The sequence below is a fragment of the Merops nubicus genome, unplaced genomic scaffold (assembly GCF_000691845.1).
Source record: "Merops nubicus isolate BGI_N331 unplaced genomic scaffold, ASM69184v1 scaffold6821, whole genome shotgun sequence".
NCBI classification, from domain to species: Eukaryota; Metazoa; Chordata; class Aves; order Coraciiformes; family Meropidae; genus Merops; species Merops nubicus.
This window is the reverse complement of record NW_008587516.1, coordinates 133,292-143,289: the sequence shown is the minus strand read 5'-3', so window position 1 is coordinate 143,289 and position 9,998 is coordinate 133,292. Positions and strand designations below refer to the sequence as shown.

Here is a 9,998-nt window from a genome sequence, read left to right as displayed (position 1 = left end):
GCGAGCAGCGCAGAGGTAAACCCATCTGGGCTGCTGGATTGTGGCAGGATATTGCTGCTTGCGTAGAGAATCTAGGCATAAAAGTACAACATGTGGATGCCCACGTACCCAAGAGTCGGGCCACAGAAGAACATCAAAACAACCAGCGTGTGGATCAGGCTGCCAAGATTGGAGTGGCTCAGGTGGACTTGGACTGGCAGCGTAAGGGTGTATTATTTATAGCTCAGTGGGCCCATGACACCTCAGGTCATCAAGGGTGAGATGTAACACATAAATGGGCTCGAGACCAAGGGGTGGATTTGACCATGGACACTATTGTAGAGGCCACCCATGTATGTAAAACAGGTGCTGCCATCAAACAAGCCAAGAGATTAAAGCCCCAGTGATATGCAGGATGACAGCTCAGAGATAAATATGGAGAGGCCTGGCAGACTGAATACATCATGCTGCCACAGGCCCGTCAGGGCAAGCGCTGCATCCTCACAATGGTGGAATCAACCACTGGGTGGAACGGGGTGGCTGTAAACCTACCCAGTGCCCCATGCTACTGCCCGGAACACCATCCTGGGCCTTGAAAAGCAACGGGACCCACTTCCAAAACAGCCTCAGAGACACCTGGGCCACGGAGCACGGCATCGAGTGGGGCTGTCACAACCCCTATCACGCAACAACCTCTGGGAAGATTGAAAGATACAATGAACTGCTAAAAACTTTGCCAAAAGCTATGGGGAGAGGAACTTTTAAGCATTGGGACAAACTTAGCAAAGGCCACCTGGTTGGTCAACACAAGGATCTGCCAATCGAGCTGGCCCTGCCCAGTCAAAACTGCCACATGCTGTGGAAGGGGATAAAGTCCCTGTAGTGCGCCTGAAGCACGTGTTGGGGAAGCTGGTCTGGGTGAACCCTGCCTCTGGCAAAGGCAAAGCCATCCACGGGATTGCTTCTGCTCAAGGACCTGGGTGCACATGGTGAGTGATGCAGGAGGATGGGGAATTCCTATGTGTGCCACAAGGGGACTCAGTTCTGGGGGAGAACAGCCAGTGAATTAAACTGTGTGTTGTTAATCTTTAAATAATTGCTGGGCATGACGTAGATGTTATCGAATAAGGGGTGGAATGTCCTGGGACAGGGTTGGTGTTCCCCCTGGCAGTGGGCAGGAGCTGTGGGTGCTTTCCCTTTCCTTGGGCCCGTTGTTATATCCTGTTACTGCTGCTGTTAACTGTTCCTTCTGTGCTGCTGTATTGAATTCTCCTTATCTCAGCCTACAGGGGGTTGTATTTTTCTCCCTCCCGTTCAGGGCAGAGAGGAGGGGAGGGAGCGAGCGGCGGCATGGGGCCTGGCTCCAGCCTGGGGCTAAACCACCACACTTGTTTTTTAATCTGTAGAAGCTGGTACCAATAACAGTCACATTAAGGATAAAACAATGACAACTGCATGCTGGCCTTCAACCCTCTTAAAAAAATTCCCTGCTCCTCTGACATACAGTGCAACCTTTACAATTCATGTCCAGATAAGTGCATGTTCAAAACCCAATCTCTATTCTGACAATGTAAACTAGATTTTTTTCTTGTCAAACCTAAATTAGCTTAAGCATAGGCTGGTGATATTGCATCTAAAGAGCATGAGAAACTACCTGGGTGCTGCACAGCAGTATCTTCATTCTCATCAAGTGTAGCATGATCGATGGGCTTGCAAAACATCAGGAATCCATACCCATAATAGAAAATCCTTTTCAAACAACTGGCAGACTACACTGGTTCTAGGATACCATAAGTCAAAACTGTATTTTTATTCAAAAAATAAGCATAGGACATGTCTAACTTCATACATTGTTTATGATTCTACACAAACCAGTTGTCCACACAGATTAATTTCACTCCTCAAAGTGGTGCATATTTCTGAAGAAAAATGGTTCCATAAAAACCATTGCATTAAAAAAAATAGTTACAGGACTCTCATTTAACACAACAAAACTAAAGTGCTATCCTTTTCTCAGAACAGAGTCTAAAAGATACCTTCTCAAATGTAAAACACGCATATGATGTTTTCATCAATGTCAAAATGCAATTAGTGGTGCAAGTTTAAGTCTGGTGGTGCTGGCACAATACTATCATACTATGTTAAACTGTGGCTAAGCTGATGAAGCAATTTGGATTTCTTCCAGGTTCTTACATCCAGGAAAATGCCCAGCCACTACCACTAAATAGCTAATTTTTAGTTCACATTTCTGTAATTATTGGGATGACTATTTGAAATATATATTTTATAGAATCCATATAGATTGTTACAAGAAAAATTTCCTGGAGGATGAAGTCAGAACCACAGAGTAAGTGCTACTGTATCAGTATATTACTAAGTTCATAAAGTTGTCTGATGGATCTGAGACCATCTCACTGTGGTGAAAGGGTCACTTCACAGCAGTTGCAGTAAGGTACAGATAGTGGCTCAAATATATTTCCCATATGAAGAGTCAAAAAAACCCCAAACCAACCCTCTGAAATTCAATAAAATACAAAGTTCTAGAACACACCAGTCAGCACAGGGGGATCTCACCTATCTCTAGTGAACCTCAGACAGAGTACTGCAGGCACAGCTAGAAATGCCATCAAGCTGTATCTTCTTAACTTAGGCAAAAATTTGTTAAGAGCAGCTAAAGCAAAGATCAGTAGTGCCTCACTTGCACTAAGCCACTTCAACCTGAAACCACCTATTCACTGACCCTTGACTCAGGGAATCCTTCAGCAAAATCATGTGTACGTATCACCATCCTGTCATACTGCACATGTGGACCCAAACTTCTACAACAAGAATAGACTGTTATGCCCCTTAGTTTGTACAGTCCTAAAAAGTTAGCACTGAAGGAAATTTTCAGGAGGCTAATAGCAGGTTTGTTTCTACAAAATGTCATATTTAAACCTCAAACCAAAACAAAACCTTAATTTGTGAAGAGGGCATTAGTTGTTCGTGCACGTGTCAGCTCACCAAAAACTGGACCCTGATTTTATATTATTAATAAATACATTTTAAAAATCAGATACGTATACAAGTTGCTACATCTACATTATATAGTTAATCTGGCAAGAACAAATATAACATCCTGGAAAACATGATGTTGCTCAAGTTACCAGTGTTTAGATTTCAGTCCTTCATACACCTAATACAAAATTGTAATTACTGATTACAGAAACTAGATAATTTTTGTCAGGTTTTTCATAGGAACTAAGGAATACGTTATTTCAAAACTGACTATTTTTTCCTCCATTTTTAAAGTAACTAACTATGGTTTAGGCATGGATTAGAAATGGGATTACTCAAAACAAGCCAAGTAAATATTAGTATTGTAGTACCTGCAAACTGAAATATCAGCTGAGGAAAACTGCTGTTTATTTCTTGAAAAGACTGATTTTTAAACACAACTGCTTTTATATACAGCATTCCATGAGGATTTCTTAGCACAAAGAAATTACATCACCCAAAAAAAGCAGAAGTGTCATATTCTGATATTTATAAACATGAAAAATATCCTATTTTCTTTCCTGCATGGAAGACATATTTTACCTTTCCTAAAAAAAAAAAAAATCTACATTGAACTATTTGAAACTATTTGAATGACTGCAGAACTTACTATGATGGCTGTGGCATTGGAGCTTCATGTCAGTGTGCATATGTAGAAATACATATAACAGGCATGGAAAATGTGCTACTAAAAAGGGTAAGATTTTCTTTAAAATCCATGAAATCTTTATCTTCTTCAATATACAGTAGAACTGGTTTTACCAGAGAGTCTACTAGTTAACCCACTGGTTGGCCTCCAGCCTAATAAAAATTATAATCAAAGTTTTATAGGGCTCCAAAACATGAATTTTTAAAATTTATGCAATGTTTTGTTCATTGTAGAAATTAAATACTTAGTTAGAAAAGGCAAAACATGCACTGAATTTTGCATAAAGAGCATGCCATTCAAAATAATGTATGTAAAACTCGTTGGTCAGAAGCCAAGAAAAGGGCAAAGCATTTTCTTAAACATGAAGAGAGTAATTTCCCAAACTTTATTGTTATAAATGGAGTGCATGCTATAAAGCTGTTGGAACAGTGGAATAAAAAATTTTGTATTTGCAATAGCAATTTTCTTGATTACTGTGGATTAGCATATTTATGAGGTTACTCAGCCTCAGGTTTAAACCCACAAATCAAAGGTTTATATCAGCATGGGTAATGGATCACACAGAAGTCTATGGCCTATGATATCCCAAAGGTATCTGTCGTTCAGAAGAGTTTTTTATATGATGCCACTTTGTAGATATTACATTTTCTGATCTTTTGCCTGGTGCTCGGTGATTCCCTTCTCTAATGTGTAAAACAACCAAAAAACAGCATTCCAATTCAGCAGGGAAATGTATTGATGTATCTTTGCGTTCCTCTCCTCACCTATTGAGAAGAACACAAAAGGCAGAGGCTTTAATTCCTTGATGTAAATGGCACTACTACTAGAGTAGAAGTCATTGTGAGCATATTTGATACAATTAAACTTCTGAAGAGGAAGAAATCTGTATTCCAGCTGCCATTCAGAGAACAAATACTTGAATTTAATTCATCCTATAAAAGGCACTATCACAGAATAAACCTACAATGAAAAAAATAGTCACACTTTTTTCTCCAGAGGTAAATGTTGACTACATTACTCTTAATGGTAAATATCTACTGACAATTTTGGCTTCAGAAAGATCAGGATTTCAGAGTAGAATGCTAAGAAATTTAAATGCTTACTCCTGCCTCTCATGGGACTCTAACTAGCCAAAAGCTAAGTCAGGAAAGTAGCTCATGCAGAATGGCTTTTTCAGGACTATGGGTACCCGAGTGAAACTTTTTTATCATCATTGTGAAATGTTTTCATTTTTTTCAGTTTTTTACTGAAGATCCACATCTAAAAGTAAGGGAAACTGAGGTATGCAAAGAAGGGTATGCACATCAGTTATATTTGTGTGCACGAGAATGAAGAGGAAACATAATAACCACATAATTTAGAATATCCAAACTAAAAATATACCAGAGAAAAATAAAATGGATTAAGCTTTCTGTATTGTATGTATATTCCACTGAATGAAAAGTGTGGGGTTTTGCATATAGCGGGTGATGTCCACTTAGCTATACAACGGACAAGAATATTCTAACAGATGTGCTGCTGAAAGAACATCAGATCACACTAATGTGAAAAAATTAATTGCTTCAAATAAAGTGGAAGTGGTTAGATGACCTAAAGAACCCTCAGCATGCTAAGAAGGAAAATATTTAACATGTAAGGAAGAAAATGAGTTTAATGTTCTTCCTTGAAGAGGTGATCAAAATCCAGTGACAACTGAGAATTTCACATGATAAAATGAAAATTGAATTATGAGGATTAACAGAACACATTGTGATCCAATTTTGTTATGTTAATTTTGCTCTCTTTCATTTAACTTTTTTTATCCCTCATTTGAAACTCCTATTATATTGCAAGAAGTAATAAATTTGAAAAAAAAGCAGGAGCAACTGACAGCTCCAAATTTTACTCAACCTCTTAATACATTCTGTAGACACAAGGTGATACATCATTGATATATCTTATCATTAGCTGACAGGTTGTCAGAGCCAGGAAAGTATTTGTAAAAGTTGCAGAGACATGCATAATGCTAGTAAGCATGAACTTTTGACGACATATTTTTTAATAACCTGCAGTAATTAGGTGGGGAAAGGTGGACAAGTAACTGGGCTTCAGATAGATTCAGAGTGATGTAAACCAAAGAGAAGAGCAGGACCTGCTCAACTGAAACCAAATCCCAAGAAATTAGGCTAGCTGTGCTGGCTAGCATTTTGGCAACAACAAAATTAACTACACTGATAGGTACTGGCAACAGTCATTTCCATGAAACAATGTTTGTAACAGAAGCTCTAAAACTGAAATGTATAAATGATAGTGTAACATATGAGATGCATACCTAGAGCTGTGACCTCTTAGGCTACCTGCAAAGTTCAGAATGGGCTGTTCCCACCTCATGGGTGAAGGGCAAAGCACTTCATGCACATTCACTTTAATTCATAAAGGCCTTAGTTATTTAGAAGAAAAAAAAAAAATCAAAGTTGTTAGCACTGACAGTACTTTTCATTCTCTTTTTAAAACCTCTGTTTCCAAGTACATTTTCCAGAAGATGTAATTGTTTAATTAGGCATGTGCAAATGAACAGTAACCATTCGAGTGTTGAACAGCTTTAACAAAGTCCAAATCCAAAGCAAATAAACACCCTTTTTCTCCTACAGCACTTTATGCTTTCAAAGAGCAAAGGGAAATACTCATTGAGAGCCCTACATAATTATAATGCTGGCCTGAACTCTGTCAAGACAGGTAGTGTCTTTTCCTTTCTCATGTTGAATACTTCATACCAACTTAAGGCAGAAATGTTAAGTTCTGCTTTTGGGGATTCCTGTTCAGCTGTCTAGATTCTTTTCATTTGAGTAGGAGCAGAGAGAGTGACTGCAACGCAGAATTTGATCTCAAAATAATGAATAACATCTTCTGACAAAAAGAGCATATGAGTCCGGGCAAAGATCCTGCATGAAAAAAACATTCAGAAAGATAATGAATTCAGTTTCTATTACACAGACATATAATCTGGAATTCTGAAACACCTCATTTACTATACTGAATCTCTATGGCAGGGGAGTTAAGCAATGAGTAAGAAACCTATTTGGAAGAGCGAGGCAAGTAAAGACTGGGTATCTTCCAGCCTTCCTCTGTGCCTCAGTAAAACAATTTCTGCTTTTAACTAGGGATGTGTTTGTGAAGTGCAATAAGGCAATTTCTAGGAAATCCTTTTACAAAACCTTCTTTCCTAAGAATCAAAGCTACAGAATGTAGATCTGCCTGTTGTGCATGAACTGCTTTGGACTCAAAGACTGATTTTGAAAACACTGCATAGAAGATTAATTTCTTAAAAATTTAGTGCCTGCAAGATTTGTAATGAGTACAAAATAGATGGCTTAAATACACCAAATGAAGGAACAACACCTACACAAGTACACACATTGTTACACATCACAGAAGCAAATGGAAGAAAATACTTATAAAAGCATCAATTATTCACATTCATTTTAGACAGAACGTCAAGACAAAGTATCAGGTTTTCTGCAGAAACTTGAAGTTGCTGCTTGCTCCCACAGTAACTAGTTTCAACAAGCTTGCTATTGGCTGAGCTAACCTCCCCGAAAATGGAAAATACTTTTGAACAGACTTCATAGGGAAAAGTTGCTTTTCAAAAATGTGAAAACAGAAAAAGCTTTTGCTTAAAAAAATAATGCAGTGAAAACTTGATTTAACCCTGAAATATTTTGCTGGAAAGTTTTAGAATTAAAAACCCAAACAATTTTTCCCGAAAAATTTGTCACATGTAATAATTTTGGGGAAAACTCTAATTATTGCACTCTATAAGCCTGAGCAGGCTTTTCTAGGAGTAGCATTGAGCAATGCACAGAGGAATAAATATTAGCAACGCCATCCCCAAAATGATGAATATCTTAAAAGGCAATCTGAACTATCTCATTTCAAGCACAGGAAGGTGTTGAAAAATAAAGTTAAGAAATTAAAATCATACTGTGTACTCCATGCAGGGTGAACTTTCTCACATACAGAATTTAAAGCTGTCTTTCTTGCCAAAAGCCATATGTAACAGATATCCTCAAAGTATTCCAGGAAAGATTTTCATTACACTTTCTGGGACAAGAATACTACAGAAAAATACCTTCAACTACAGGCATTGACTACACTCAGAAAAAAGGGCTGTGTTTTCCCCTCAATGGTTACAGCAATTCCCAAGATCATTCCATTGTACCCTACACCCTTCTATCCAAATGAGAACTTGTTTTTACTGGGACAAGAACTTATAAAAAAAAGAGATTTAGTATACTTTTTATTTCTGAGAACTAATGCTTAATTGCTTTTTAGCTGTAAGGGAGTTTGTTCTATATTTATTTTATGCATGTATAGAGGGCTTAATGCTGGTTTATGTTGTTTATTGAAATCTTGACTTAGCCTATTGGGAAACAGTTCAATGAAAATAAACCTGTGACCATATTCGAAGCTTACAGGGGATTTTCACAGATAAGAAGTTCTATACAGCAATATTCTTTCAGTACAAATACATTCTCAACAATCATCAATAAAAAATGGTAAGTTGAAGTGGTTTATATACCAATTGCCTTTTTAAATCTGAACTTAGATCAAATTGAAAAACAGGAAATTCCATTTAAACATAAGAAAAGGGATGATCAAAGACTGGAATAGCCTGCTCAGGTGGGTTAGATATGGATCCTCCATCCTTGGAGATATTCAAAACCTGACTGAACAAAGCCCTGGACAACTTGCTTTAACTGACCCTCCTTTGAGGGGTCAGACAACCTCCAGATGGTCCTTTCCAACCACAACCATTCTGTGATTCTATGATTAGGTATGATTATTTCCCTTCCCAGGTTGTTGGTATGGGTTATTAGGCCCCTGTGTCAGTAACAGAAGAGAAGACAGAAAAAGGATTTCTGAGAGATTTAATTGTCTCTCCAGTCTTCCAAAGCTGAACAGGTGCAGAGACATCCACATTAAAAGTCTTAATTTAAAACAACAAATACTATCTAAGACATGCCAAACTTAACCTTTTCCATGTATTTTACCAAAGGCAGATATGATTTTTTATTAATTTCAAAGCAGTTTTATAAAATAAAGGATATCTTGCGAATGTCCATTGATATTAAAAAAAATAAATAATACCAACTGATATTTTGATAGAAACAGAGTGATCCATTTGTTACAGCAAGTGTTCCTGAAAAAAAAATCCCTGCTTCTTGTAATGACAACAAATGTTTAAGACTATGATTTGATCCAACATATATTTACTGGAACACGTATTGGAGAAGCACTATAATGCTTATAGTTTTTAAAGAGCACTTCTATGCTTCTTCTTTATGGGTCTGAAGAACAGCGTGAAGTGACATCTATTCAATGACTCAATCTTTGTACAATGCCATTCACTTAATTTTAAAGTATCAAAAGAGTTAAAATTGTTTTTCCTAATAGGCTGGAAAGCTGATCACATTTTATGATAGTTAATTGAGTCCACAAACCTGATATCACCCTTTTGGGTCTTTTTGCTATTCCTTGATTAAGGATTTATTAAACTGTTTACTATTAAACTGTTGTAATTTAGAACATTTGTAGCAACTGTGTGCAGTAATTGAATGCTAAACATATCATTTACATGAATTAGGTGAATGCGACTGCAGGTCAAAATGTACATAGAGAAAAGTTACAGGTTCAAATTTATCTGATATAGGAAAATAGGAATGTGAAGAACTGAATAGGGTGATCACATCTGGTCTCCCACACTGAAAGGAATTCCACTATGACAGCTAGTTTACCAAGGTCTACAGAACACTCAAGACTCATGCTGTAACTCAGACATAAGCTGTATTTGCTGATATTCAAAATAAAATCTTACATGGGAAGAAAAAACCCCAACAATTACAGAATCACACAGAATCACGGAATGTTAGGGGTTGGAAGGGACCTCCAGAGATCATCGAGTCCACCCCCCCTGCCAGAGCAGGACCATCTAGTCTAGGGCAGGTCACACAGGAACACATCCAGATGGGTCTTAAAAGCCTCCAAGGCAGGAGACTCCACAACCTCTCTGGGGAGCCTGTTCCAGTGCTCTGTGACCCTTACAGTAAAGAAGTTCCTCCTCATGCTGAGGAAGGAATTAAGGAGGGAAGGAGGAAGGAAGGAAGACACCTGATAGATATTCTTGGAGATGATAAAAATCCATCTGGACATGGTCCTGGGCAACCTGTACCAGCTGACCCTCCTTAAGCAGGGGAGTTGGACAAGATGACCTCCAGAGGTCCCTTCCAACCTCAACCACTGTATAATTCTGAAATATCAATAAAATTAAGAGCCAAGAGCTGAAACTGCTGTAGTA

At 37.9% G+C, this 9,998-nt stretch overlaps 1 protein-coding gene across 1 annotated transcript in view; it reads right to left on the bottom strand.

The window, feature by feature from the left end:
- The window catches only part of LOC103781232 (attractin-like protein 1), a gene marked incomplete at both ends in the record, with an annotated part of 144,874 nt that overhangs the window by 9,909 nt on the left and 124,967 nt on the right, over nucleotides 1-9,998 (bottom strand). The window lies entirely within an intron of this gene.